This window comes from Borostomias antarcticus (genome assembly GCF_949987555.1).
Source record: "Borostomias antarcticus genome assembly, chromosome: 9".
Classification (NCBI taxonomy): Eukaryota; Metazoa; Chordata; class Actinopteri; order Stomiiformes; family Stomiidae; genus Borostomias; species Borostomias antarcticus.
The window spans coordinates 4,226,044-4,240,366 of record NC_140242.1 but is presented as its reverse complement, the minus strand read 5'-3'; positions in this window follow the sequence as shown (position 1 = coordinate 4,240,366).

Here is a 14,323-nt window from a genome sequence, read left to right as displayed (position 1 = left end):
AGTTTGAGGTTTGTTTCTCTGCCATCTTTGATTCTTTCACTGATGTTGGCTGTTGCAGTAAATACAGTCCATATTTCATTAGCATTACATTACAGTCATTTAGCAGACGCTTTTATCCAAAGCAACTAATAATAATTGCATTTAACAGGTACTCAGTGTACTCATCAGAACTCATAAGTGCATCTCCTTTCTAAACGAGTGACTAAGAGCATAATCTAGCTGAAGCTGTTGCTGAAGGCAAAGTACAAAGCAAACTAAAATACAATAAGTGCTTAAGAGGGAGGATCGTGGTAGTACCTCTTTAATAGGTGAGTTTTGGGGCAGTGACGTCAGTGGGTAGTGTGTTCAGCCTCTGGACCAGACTAGTGTATCTGTAGCCTCATCCTGAACGATGGTGCTGTAGTGTAGAAGAGGGTGGGGGGTTCTCCAGTGCTGCTTTCCCTCAGCCTCCATGGCTGCCTGGGTCTGGGTCAGGGTCTGGGCCTCCATGGCTGTCTGGGTCTGGGCCTCCATGGCTGTCTGGGTCGGGGCCTCCATGGCTGCCTGGGTCTGGGTCTGGGTCTGGGCCGCCATGGCTGTCTGGGTCTGGGTCTGGGTCTGGGTCTGGGCCTCCATGGCTGCCTGGGTCTGGGTCTGGGCCTCCATGGCTGTCTGGGTCTGGGTCTGGGTCTGGGTCTTGGCCTCCATGGCTGTCTGGGTCTGGGCCTCCATGGCTGTCTGGGTCTGGGTCTGGGTCTGGGCCTCCATGGCTGTCTGGGTCTGGGTCTGGGTCTGGGCCTCCATGGCTGCCTGGGTCTGGGCCTCTATGGCTGTCTGGGTCTGGGTCTGGGTCTGGGCCTCCATGGCTGTCTGGGTCTGGGTCTGGGTCTGGGCCTCCATGGCTGCCTGGGTCTGGGCCTCTATGGCTGTCTGGGTCGGGGCCTCCATGGCTGTCTGGGTCTGGGTCTGGGTCTGGGCCTCCATGGCTGTCTGGGTCTGGGCCTCCATGGCTGTCTGGGTCGGGGCCTCCATGGCTGTCTGGGTCTGGGTCTGGGTCTGGGCCTCCATGGCTGTCTGGGTCTGGGCCTCCATGGCTGTCTGGGTCGGGGCCTCCATGGCTGTCTGAGAAAAAGGAAATTAAGGCCCAACGTGGAGGTGAAGAACCACCCAACGCGTAGCGGAGCCTTCAAAGCTCAATGATAACTTTTTTATAGTTCAATATATACCTTTACTAGCTATTAGTTTATGAATTGGCCTTAACAAGACCCCAAAAATCATTTTCATGACATGAGACTGCATGAGACCCTGTGAATTTATTATTTTAGAATTTCAGTGTACTGGCGGGAAATCGTGTGGTGGAAGCTGAAGTGACGCGTCAACAAACACTTCACCCTGTGAATTTATCTACATGCACATAAAAGAAAGCAGAGCGGTATTTACCTGCATTGAAGCCATCCTTCCAGAAAGTAGTTTCCAATCCAGTCTGCTCTACACACGTTTGTTATCATATTTTTTCCCATCGTTACAGCGAGTGAGTGGGAAATTGTGGAAAGTGTGGCTCTTAAAACACAGTGCCGATTTTATCACGACCAGAGGGGCCGCCAAAATGCAGAGATATCTCTGTAGCTTTAAACCGTACGCACACCTATGAGTTGATTATCCCACTTATACCATGACCATTTGCCAAGAATATTAAGTACAAGCATTTGCAAATGTGATGTACCACAACGTGAAAAACAAGCTAGCTAGCAATGGTACAGCAGGCTATGGGATTAACCCATTTGGGTTGCTGTCATAGCTGCCACTCTTATGTTGCTATAGTTACACCTTGATAGTGCATTAATTTAGATCGGTGATTAAACCTCAGCCGAACTATGTGTGCATTATACGGTTTTAACGCACACCTGCTGGCCAATCAGAAAAGAGTATTAACCCAGGCCATGGTATAAAGTATTTAACTCACATACATTTTAATAATGGAATATTTGTCCAAACTATTACCATTTAAATTAGCATACAGAGTCTGAAAAGCAATACACTGGGGGGATAAAAAACAGCAACTCTTAACTCTCCAAAGCACTCACCTGGAATCACACAGTGAAGAACCACTCAAAGAGAAAATATTCTATTGAAGTTTAGATTAGATTAGACTTTATTGTCCCTCAAGGGGAAATTCATTTTATTGAAGTTTGACAACGTTGAAGTTTAGAAGATACTGCAGTTAGATTTTATGTGTCAATGTTCCATGCCATTATGATGTCATAATATAGTATGGTTACTGACTAAGCATGTAACGGTATCAAAAACTCACGGTACGGTAATATCACGGTATCAAGGTCCACGGTACGGTATATCACGGTATTAAACAGTTTTAAAACACAAAATTTAAAGAGGAAGAAGATGTGTACTTTGGAAAAAACACCATAGCATTTATTAAACACATTTCTGATGTGTAGTTTTTTTCTTTTAATTTAAAGTGCTTCTGCTTTCCTTACAATCACGGATCAACGATGATCTGTTGCACCACTATTCAGTAGTGATAGAGGAGGTCTGTGGGTATAGATGGTGTTGAGCAGTGATAGAGGAGGTCTGTGGGTATAGATGGTGTGTTGAGCAGTGATAGAGGAGGTCTGTGGGTATAGATGGTGTGTTGAGCAGTGATAGAGGAGGTCTGTGGGTATAGACGGTGTGTTGAGCAGTGATAGAGGAGGTCTGTGGGTATAGATGGTGTGTTGAGCAGTGATAGAGGAGGTCTGTGGGTATAGATGGTGTGTTGAGCAGTGATAGAGGAGGTCTGTGGGTATAGACGGTGTGTTGAGCAGTGATAGAGGAGGTCTGTGGGTATAGATGGTGTTGAGCAGTGATAGAGGAGGTCTGTGGGTATAGATGGTGTTGAGCAGTGATAGAGGAGGTCTGTGGGTATAGATGGTATTGAGCAGTGATAGAGGAGGTCTGGGTATAGATGGTGTGTTGAGCAGTGATAGAGGAGGTCTGTGGGTATAGACGGTGTGTTGAGCAGTGATAGAGGAGGTCTGTGGGTATAGATGGCGTGTTGAGTAGTGATAGAGGAGCTGTGGGTATAGATGGTGTGTTGAGCAGTGATAGAGGAGGTCTGTGGGTATAGATGGTGTGTTGAGCAGTGATAGAGGAGGTCTGTGGGTATAGACGGTGTGTTGAGCAGTGATAGAGAAGGTCTGTGGGTATAGATGGTGTGTTGAGCAGTGATAGAGGAGGTCTGTGGGTATAGATGGTGTGTTGAGCAGTGATAGAGGAGGTCTGTGGGTATAGATGGTGTGTTGAGCAGTGATAGAGGAGGTCTGTGGGTATAGATGGTGTGTTGAGCAGTGATAGAGGAGGTCTGTGGGTATAGACGGTGTGTTGAGCAGTGATAGAGGAGGTCTGTGGGTATAGACGGTGTGTTGAGCAGTGATAGAGGAGGTCTGTGGGTATAGACGGTGTGTTGAGCAGTGATAGAGGAGGTCTGTGGGTATAGATGGTGTGTTGAGCAGTGATAGAGGAGGTCTGTGGGTATAGATGGTGTGTTGAGCAGTGATAGAGGAGGTCTGTGGGTATAGATGGTGTGTTGAGCAGTGATAGAGAAGGTCTGTGGGTATAGATGGTGTGTTGAGCAGTGATAGAGGAGGTCTGTGGGTATAGACGGTGTGTTGAGCAGTGATAGAGGAGGTCTGTGGGTATAGACGGTGTGTTGAGCAGTGATAGAGGAGGTCTGTGGGTATAGATGGTGTGTTGAGCAGTGATAGAGGAGGTCTGTGGGTATAGATGGTGTGTTGAGCAGTGATAGAGGAGGTCTGTGGGTATAGATGGTGTGTTGAGCAGTGATAGAGGAGGTCTGTGGGTATAGATGGTGTGTTGAGCAGAGAGCCCAGGTCTGATCTCTGATGCTGCACTTCTACGGCAGGAGACTGGATGAAAGAAGTGACAGGTCTAAAAAAATAAAATAATAATAATAAAAAAAATAAAAAAAAAACGACAGAAGAGGAAGAGAAAGAAGAGATGAGGAAGGAGAGAATGGAAAGAAACGATGGGAGGACAAGAGGGGGGGGGGTGCAGATCTAGGCTAGATGGTTCTGACATCTAGTTACAGAAAATCTCTCTACGGTTCGCACGTGGTCCGCGGATAGGTTTATATAAAATAATAAAACAAAAAAGGATGTAGGCGACGTGATCACGTAGGGGTGCATGTTCAATCCACACGAGTCAGGCGGTAGACATGGCTAGCGGAGGAGCTGAAGAGCTTGAAAAACCTCCTGCTCAACAACCGCTCATCACCACAGCATTTAAGCAGCCCTTAGCTAAATAATCCGACCGGGCTAAAGCTATTACAAAAGGTCTTACTTACTACAATCCTACTGTATTGGGGTGTTTATAGCTGCAGACATGAGGCCATATTCCGTTGTGCAAAACGAGGGGTTTAAACATATGCTGGATGTGCTTGAGCCACGTTACGAGATCCCGTCGCGCACCCACTTTGCTGAGAAGATTGTGCCAAATCTATATGAGCAGGAAAAGGCAAAAGTTGTCAGTGAATTATCCCAGCTTTCCTCTGTTGCGCTCACAGACGGGTGGACCTCCAGGGCAACGGAAAGCTACGTGACTAGTGTGGATTGAACATGCGCCCTACATGACCAGTTGCTGGTTAGCTATGAGAGGCAGGATCCTAGCCGACCGTTGCATATCCCCCCAACCCGCAACGGAGAGTTATCAGCTGGGCTGCGCCTCTCATAGCTAACCAGCAACTGAGACCATTGAGCTAAGGTGGTTAGCTAGCTCGATCGTAAATTACTCAAACTGAATAAATATGACACCGATAAGCACACCGATGCCATTAGTTAGCTTGATATAACTAAGGCATCTGACCAGTCCAGAACAGTGAGTTTAGCCTACGGTTTTACCGAGCCAGACCCAAGGTTACCGCGTGACCAAAAAATACTGCGGTTACCGTAATACCGCGGTTACCGTAATACCGCGGTTACCGTTACATCCCTATTACTGACGCTATGATGCCACCATAGGGCCTGGCGAGCATGTGTCCTGTTGAGTTGTAGCCTGCTAACAAGTGTAAGCTGGGCTGCAGAAGAGGATGTTTGACCTGAGTAGACAGCAGCAGGACAGGGAGGGGGTCCTGTCCCTGCTCCTACATTAGCTAATTATTCATTATGCAGATCTGGTCCCATCCTCGCCAGGCTCTGGCACAGCTGTTCATTTATTGAAGCGAGGAACAGGAGGCTGGATTAATCTCCCCCTCTCTCTTTCTTTCCCCCCTCCTCTCTCTCTCTCTCTCACATACACACAAACACACACACACACACACCTCCCTCTGTATTTCTATCTGAGTATATCTCTCTATATATCTCTCTCTCCTTCTCTCTCTCCCACTCCCACACAGTGGTGGACCGGTTCATAGGCTACAGATCAGAGAGTGTCCAGACCTGTGTGGTGTTGAGCTGAGCTGTCCCAGCCCTGTGTGGTGTTGAGCTGAGCTGTCCCAGCCCTGTGTGGTGTTGAGCTGAGCTCTCCCAGCCCTACGTGGTGTTGAGCTGAGCTGTCCCAGCCCTGTGTGGTGTTGAGCTGAGCTGTCCCAGCCCTGTGTGGTGTTGAGCTGAGCTGTCCCAGCCCTACGTGGTGTTGAGCTGTGTCCAGCCCTGTGTGGTGTTGAGCTGAGCTGTCCCAGCCCTAGGTGGTGTTGAGCTGTGTCCAGCCCTACGTGGTGTTGAGCTGTGTCCAGCCCTGTGTGGTGTTGAGCTGAGCTCTCCCAGCCCTGTGTTTACAGTAAAACATTTTTATGCACTGTGGGCTCAAATTTTGATATTTAAAAAAATCTGGTTAGATAATTTGTGGAGGACAGTCTGAAGATTTAGTGTAGCAGTTGGGGTGTCAATTGACCAAAACATGTGGGAGGAGTAGGGTTTGATAGGTTTTACCGTTTTTGAGAAAAAGAGAGTGATGGACTTCATAATTCCTGCCAGCTCAAAGCAGATGGAAGTTTCTGCGCACTTGGGCCTACAGGTTGGTGGTGGTTGCATAGTGATAGCACATATGGCTGTTTTTTTTGTGTTTTTTATTTTATTTTAAACTTAAGACGGTTGCTGTAGCAACACCATCAGGACTATTAGCCCACAATGCCAATTGAGGACTTCTGGCACATACTGTAGGCAAGGGCGTAGGTTTGGTTTCAACATTGGTAGGGACCTTATAACAGTGTAGCCTGCATACACAATTTTTGCTGGGGACGAGAGGTTAAACCTCTTAAAGGAGTAGTAAAGGGAAAATGCATGTTTAGCCCTGTTTTAAGGTTACTTATGATCATATACAATGGTTCAGATCAAAACGTTGACAAAGCTAGCATTTTCAAGAAAGTTGATAATTGCTCTCCCACCGTTTTGGTCATTCAATGGATGTGGATGGGCATCTTGAAAAATCATACAAAAACATGTTAAACTCTCGATTTCAAAGACTAGAAGCTCACGTTACTTACAGTTGCGGAGAAAAAGCTCCTGATATCCCTCATCCTCTTCGGAGGGGGAGGCGACATTGTGGTGGATGTACCTAAAGGCTGTCAGAATCACAACTGTATGGCTTACTGTCAGCGTCTCGCTGCAACAATCTATCTCAGCCAAATGAGCCAATCAAACGTGAGTTTAAAAAATATTTAAAAAATAAAAATACTGCGATGACACATTCACGGTGGAGGAAAGGGGACGGTCTAATGTAACTCCGAACATATAATGCAAACTAACTCACTCAAAATGGTACCAATTCTGTTAACTATGGGAAGGCCATCTAAATGATCTAGTATAACTGCACTCCAAAGATAATGCGAACAAGGTTGCTTAAATGTTGGTAGGGACAATTTGGGCCTCCCAAAATGTTGGTAGGGACATGTCCTGACCGTCCAAACGCAAACCTACGCCCTTGCACAGAGGACTGGACCTATGTGCAAAGTTTGGTGATTTTTCATGCTTGGGAGTCAGACTTCCTAGGAAGCAGAAGAAGAACATTCAGAATATTGGGAAATACAAGAGGGACCTGCAGCTGAGGCTGCCCAGCCTCCAAAGACTGAATTAAGACTCGGATTTACAACTCAAACATGGAGCGCCATCGGACTGTAGTAAAACTCATGATTTGATTCAGACATTGGAAAGTACATTATTTAAATCATTTGGATGGATGGAAAAAATAGAGGTTATTATGGAATATGATCCAGATGGTGATTCCATGTGACCCTGATAACTTCTGGCAGCGCTGACAAAATGTTTGTGTAACTTGGAGGTCATTCTCGTTCTCATTGTCATTCTCGTTCTCGTGTCGTGTTTGATATTTTTGAGCAGATTCTGGACGCAATCGTGTAGTGTAAACTCGTCCAGTCGATACCCAGGTTTTCAGTTGTCATACAAAAATGAGCAGAAGCCAGTCGTCTAGTGCATGGGTTCCCAAACTCCATCAATGTGGGCCTCCCTTCTGAAAACAGTGACACACCCGCGCCCCCCCAACCCCCCAAATTGTCCATTTTGCAAGGCAGCGTTAGCTAGCCCATAATGTTACACAGCTAAGTTAGCTCGGTGGCACATGTTGCTAGTTAACGTTATGACGTTATTGCACAATATATTCATGCCTGCGGGGGGAGGCTCTCTCTGCACTATCCACAAATTTATGATACATCTCTCCCATTATTTATTTCGATCTTCTGACCTTTAAAATCACATTTCATTCATAAAAACCATTTTAAAAATAAAAAACATGTTTTTCCTTTTTTTTTTTTCCTAACCATCCCTCCGCGCCTCCCCTGAATTTCTTTGGGGCCCCCCAGGGGAGGCCCGCCTCACAGTTTGGGAACCCATGGTCTAGTGTATACTCCCAGTCATTTTATAATCTGTTAAGATTGTGAAAGTATTCTAGTGTATCCGAGGCTTTAGTCGGGGAGGGGAGATCTTAGTCAGGGAGGGGAGGTCTTAGTCAGGGAGGGGGGAGGTCTTAGTCAGGGAGAGGGGAGATCTTAGTCAGGGAAGGGAGGTCTTAGTCAGGGAGGGGGGAGATCTTAGTTGGGGAGGGGAGGGGAGGTCTGTCTCAGAGAGGGGGGAGATCTTAGTCGGGGAGGGGAGATCTTAGTCAGGGAGGGGGGAGATCTTAGTTGGGGAGGGGAGGTCTTAGTTGGGGAGGGGAGGTCTTAGTCAGGGAGGGGGAGATCTTAGTTGGGGAGGGGAGGTCTGTCTCAGAGAGGCCCAGGTTCCAGGAATCTGATTCCAGCCAGTGAGTGTGTTCTCTCCCCGGAGCAGACACAGACACAGACACAGCAACAAAGGAGCTGATTTATTCTCCTTCTGGTTGTTGAGGGGGGAACATGAACACCATGCAGTGCTCTGCTCACAGGTCACAGAGTGTGTGTGTGAGTATGTGTGTGTGTGTGTGTGTGTGTGTCAGTATGTATGTGTGTATATTTAATTTAATTTCAAGCCTTTATTTCCACTCGGGGGTCCATTGAGGGAGATGTGTGTGTATGTCTGTGTGTGTGTGTGTGTATGCATGCATGTGTGTGCGTGTGTGTGTGTGTGTGTGTATCCTCCCTCCTCCTCCTCCTCTCCCTCTTCCTCTCCCTCCTCCTCTCTCTCCTCACCTTCCTCCTCCTCTCCCTCCTCCTCTGAGTGGGTCAGTGTGTGAGCGCTGGATGGTGTAAAGGCTTTATTATCTTATTGAGGTCATCCCTGCTCAGAGCCAGCCTACGATATGACATCACTGCCACCAGAGCTACTATGACAGGCTGGGGAATTATATTCTAACGCCATCGGCCCTTATTCCCCTCCTCCTCCTCTCCTCCCTCCCCTCTCTGCTGTATGTTCTCTCCCTCCCTCTCTCTCTCCTACACTCACAGCAGTTTGCCTCAAACCGGGGTTTCTCTGCAGGATATGGTCACAGTCTACGGCCTAAATTAATGTTATGTCACTTCACATGATCACATATATAATGACGAGTTTGAGCTATTCAATTCAATTCAAAATCAAACCTTTATTTAAACTCGTTGTGCAATTGAGGTTTCCCTCATTTCCAATGCTGATGAGCTCACAAGCAAACACAAACATCAACAAAACAAGCAATTTACAATAATAATACAATTAAGATCCAAAACAGTGACAAGTTGATGAATAAATGTCTAGAGCCACGGCTCTGAACTCCGTATCAGAGGGAAGCAGCTCTAGCTTCAATGTCTGTTGGAGAGAGTTCCAGATACGGAGCATCATAAGAGAACGCAGCCCGTTCAAGTTCTGTATGAGAACGAGGGACCTTAAAAACAAGAAGATCAATCAATCAATCAATCAAAGCTTTATTTGTATAGCGCATTTCATACCCAGAGGCAACACAATGCGCTTTACAGAGAACAAGGGAGGTGGGCAAACGACCCACTCTCTACATATTCCAGAGGGAAGCAAAAAAACAGTAATCACCCGGGGGCCAGATAAGTGAGCTGTAAAAATTCTTCCCTGACCCCTCTCAACAAGGCAATCGAGCAAGCTCCAGGAGTATGTTTGTCTACCGGCTAAGAACATTTATAAAGCAATACATTGCATTAAATTACATTTCAGAGTGAGAGAGGCTAAAAGCATCATATGAGAGAGAATATTCTACGGACATGCTACATCATCCACAGCAGACACAGGGGTATCTATCGGACTTCGGGAGGTCTGCTGGTGACAGTGGGGCATCCACTGGACCTGGTTAGAAGATAGGAGGGAGAGAGATCATTCGATCGAGTCTGATGAGTGCCGACACTCCGAACCAGCAGAGATGACAGGTACAGTGGAAGTTTGCCAGTAATGCTTTTATAAATGAACTAAAACCAGTGATAGTCACGCCTTGAAAACAGAGATGGCCAGCCAACTTGCAAAGAATGCAATGGTGAGTGTCATAACTATCGCCCAGCTGTAATAAATCTCAGAGCGGAATGGTAAACAGTGTTCGAGGGGTTTCAATGTTGTCACAGAGGCATGTCTATAAATTGTGTCACAATAGTCCAACACTGACAAGAAGACAGCTTGGACAATTCTCTTCCTACAGAACAGGGAAGCTGGAACGGTTTCTGTACAGGAAGCCAATTTTTTGTCGTAGTTTGCAAGCTAGAGTGTTGACATGAAACTGGAAGAGTTTATCATCCAGCCACAGACTGAGATATTTGTATTCAGTGACTCTCAATAAGTGAACCATTAGCCATTAGTAATTGGAGCCTACCATAATCAATACCTCTAGATTTAGAGAAGAGCATGAACTTGCGCCCGTCACGCACAGCGACCATAACATACCGTAACATAACATATGAGCCGTTATGGAATGTATGACTTGACTGCAATGAGAGTGCCCACACATCAACCGTACCGTAACATACCGTAACGTAACATACAGAATGCTAGAGTTGAGATTTTCTACGTTTTGACGGTAGCTGTCCAAGGCCGTCAATGCATTGAAATAAAGAGAAATATTGATTTTGTATGTTTTCCGAGTCTATTATTAACCATTATTTCAGAATCATCTATTTGAGCTATTTAGAAATGCAATAGGCTATACAGGCCATCTTCCAGATTGTTTTAGCATATTGAAACATATTTGCGCATGTAGGCCTATAATCTCCATTTAATAATAATAATAATTTAATTAATAATATGATAATACTATTAATAATAAATATTAATCCGTAGCCACTAACTTCATGAGTAGGTTCAAGCCATCCAAGGTCATCCTGGGAGTAACGTCAATCACATCTCAAAGTCATGGACGATGAGTGTATTATAGTCGAGGTGGAGAAATACCCATTTCTGTACGACCCAAGAGATGGGTTGTATAAAGATCTCCCAGCAAAGGAGCGGGCATGGGAGGAGATCGGGTCTATTTTTGGACTGTCTGGTAAGTTAACGTTACAGCTTTTACACTTCACAGAAACAACTATTTAGCTACAGCTCTGCCTGTGTAACTAGAAATGTGCAATTTGGGGAAAGTGCAAGTGTGGTTGCCCATTCTGTCATTATTACTTAGTGTTGGGTTTGTGTGTGTGTGTGTGTGTGTGTGTGTGTGTGTGCATGTGTGTGTTGGATGTTGTGTGCATGTTCTTCGGTAACTGTAGGCCTTAAAGGAGTTAAATTGAGAGTTTAACATTTTTTGAATGATTTTTCAAGGTGCCCACCCACATCCATTGTATGACCAAAACGGTGGTAGAGCAATTATCAGACTTTCTCAAAAGTGCTAGTTTTGTCAACGTTTTGATCTGAACCATTGTATATGATCATAAGTAACATTAAAACAGGGCTAAACATGCATTTTCCCTTTACTACTCCTTTAAGGTTTCCGAGATAAAAAAAAAAATTGAACTGGAGATTTTCCCTATTCCCATTCAAGTCAATGGGGAATTTTTATTCACTAATAAATTAATATAAATTAAACTATCAAAGATATTGCTTAGCAATGAGGAAGCACACGATTCCCGATGAAGGCGGTCGATTTGACATATGACTCGTGTGTGTGTGCCGTTAGAACTGTGGGAGGAGAAGTGTGGCAAATGTTTGGGGTTGCTTTAGATCCAAACAAACAGACAAAGTGCCATCAAGCTGCCATCGTCCAATGATATGCATACGAGTTGTATGCGCTGTATTCGCAGTATTTATAGTCATTTCCTATATCAGAAGCAAATTGCACTCAGCCGCAAACACCGAATGTGCGTGTTTGCGCTGGGATATTATTAGCGCAATGTCTTTAGTGAAGAGGTTTTTACAACGGAGCACATGGCTAGAGCAACTGACGCGCAATGGAATGGTGCAATTAACGGCCGCAATTCCGCTTTAGTGAATTCGCCCCTTCGTGTCCTCTGTCCCAGAATCATGGCCTTGCTCAACCGCCATCTTTTCCTGCCCAGCCCTCTCCCACGCCTACCAGCTCAGCTTGAGCCAGCCTCTGCCCAGGACTACCCCCCCCCCTCTATTTCTCAATAAATCACCCATTTTGGGTTTCACCTTTCGCCGGGGGATTGGATTGGCTGTTACAGGTGTGCTGCCTGGATGAAGAGCTGGCTAATGCAACAGGAGAAGCAGGGGGATTAATATTTATCTGACTTCCTCCTCAGCATCCACACTTCCTGTGGCCCAGGCCTTCTCTCTGAGCAGAGGGCCCCCCGGGATCCATCTGCTCACCTCCTCCACACAGACGCTCCTCATCTGCTCACCTCCTCCACACAGACGCTCCTCATCTGCTCACCTCCTCCACACAGACGCTCCTCATCTAACCTCCTCCACACAGACGCTCCTCATCTGCTCACCTCCTCCACACAGACGCTCCTCATCTGCTCACCTCCTCCACACAGACGCTCCTCATCTAACCTCCTCCACACAGACGCTCCTCATCTGCTCACCTCCACCACACAGACGCTCCTCATCTGCTCACCTCCTCCACACAGACGCTCCTCATCTAACCTCCTCCACACAGACGCTCCTCATCTAACCTCCTCCACACAGACGCTCCTCATCTGCTCACCTCCTCCACACAGACGCTCCTCATCTGCTCACCTCCTCCACACAGCTGCTCCTCATCTAACCTCCACCACACAGACGCTCCTCATCTAACCTCCTCCACACAGACGCTCCTCATCTGCTCACCTCCTCCACACAGACGCTCCTCATCTGCTCACCTCCTCCACACAGACGCTCCTCATCTAACCTCCACCACACAGACGCTCCTCATCTAACCTCCTCCACACAGACGCTCCTCATCTGCTCACCTCCTCCACACAGACGCTCCTCATCTAACCTCCTCCACACAGACGCTCCTCATCTGCTCACCTCCTCCACACAGACGCTCCTCATCTAACCTCCACCACACAGACGCTCCTCATCTAACCTCCTCCACACAGACGCTCCTCATCTGCTCACCTCCTCCACACAGACGCTCCTCATCTAACCTCCACCACACAGACGCTCCTCATCTGCTCACCTCCTCCACACAGACGCTCCTCATCTGCTCGGCAGTCTGCCAGGGAGGGGGGAGCGTGCCTGGGAGGTCTCTATGGGACTGTCTGGGAAACTTCATAATAAATATATGAAAATAGGAAAATATTTTTCCCTCATAAAACGCTTTTCACCAACACACTGAAGAAAATGAACGATAATATATGGATGAGCACAGAGGAATAGAGAGACTCGGATGAATACTTCAGTAGCAAAACCTTTGATTCAAATGCATCCTAACCTGACATGTTGATTGTTATTCAGTGTGGTCAAAGGGAAAGCGGTGAGCTCTGTCCTGTCAACAGAGCCCAGGAGGCCGGGCCTCACAGGGACACCCAGGATCTGCTGTGAAATCCAACGGTTTGGACGATGCCTGTTTGGACGATGCCTGTTTGGACGATGCCTGTTTGGACAATGCCTGTTTGGACAATGCCTGTTTGGACAATACCTGTTTGGACAATGCCTGTTTGGCAAGAGCAACACAAACACATGAATAATGCAACGTCTCTCCTGCAGTAGAAGAGCAGGAAGACGTCACATAACTGGAAGCTGCAGAGTTGAATCTTTGATGTGCATTAAAATAACCGAGGCTGTGCTTGAGCTGCACTCTATAGCAGAGGGGTGGAGGGAGAGAGGGAGAGAGGGAGGGAAGGAGAGAGAGGGGTGGAGGGAGAGAGAGGTGGAGGGAGAGAGGAGAGGGCTGGAGGGAGAGAGGAGAGAGGGAGAGAGGGGTGGAGGGAGAGAGGGGTGGCAGAAGAGAAGGAGAGAGGGAGAAGGGTGGAGGAAGGAGGAGTTGACAGGAGCTGTCTCTGTGGACCTCACTAACAAAGAGTGTCTCCTCTCTCTCTTCCTCTCTCTAATCTCTCTCTCTTCACCTTCCATCTGTCTCTCTCTCTCTCCATCTCCCACCTTCTAATGCTGACTCCACGTTCTGTCCTGTCAGTGTCTGCGTTATGAAAGAGAGTCCAGGGAGGAGCACTGAACCATTCAGCACCAGCAGACCAGGGGGTTACAGGAGCCAAGCTAAAGACAGCCTGCTGTGCTCGTACTGGGGGCACTGCTAAAGACATCCTGCTGAGAACAGCACCAGCAGAACAGTAGCCAGCCTGAGAGAGATAGAGAAGAGAGAGGGATGAGGGAGAGACAGAGAGAGAGGGGGGGAGGGGGACGTGTTCAGTCATCTGTTTCCTCTCCTCTTCCTGAAGTGCTCTAGGGTGGGCAGATTAACGGATCCCTCCACCTCACCAGGGTGGTAGGCTGTATTACAGAGAAGACTGATATAAGACTCTTCATTCTGATGGCAAATTTGGCCAAAACCCTCCACTCCAACTAGCCTTATCAGATTATGG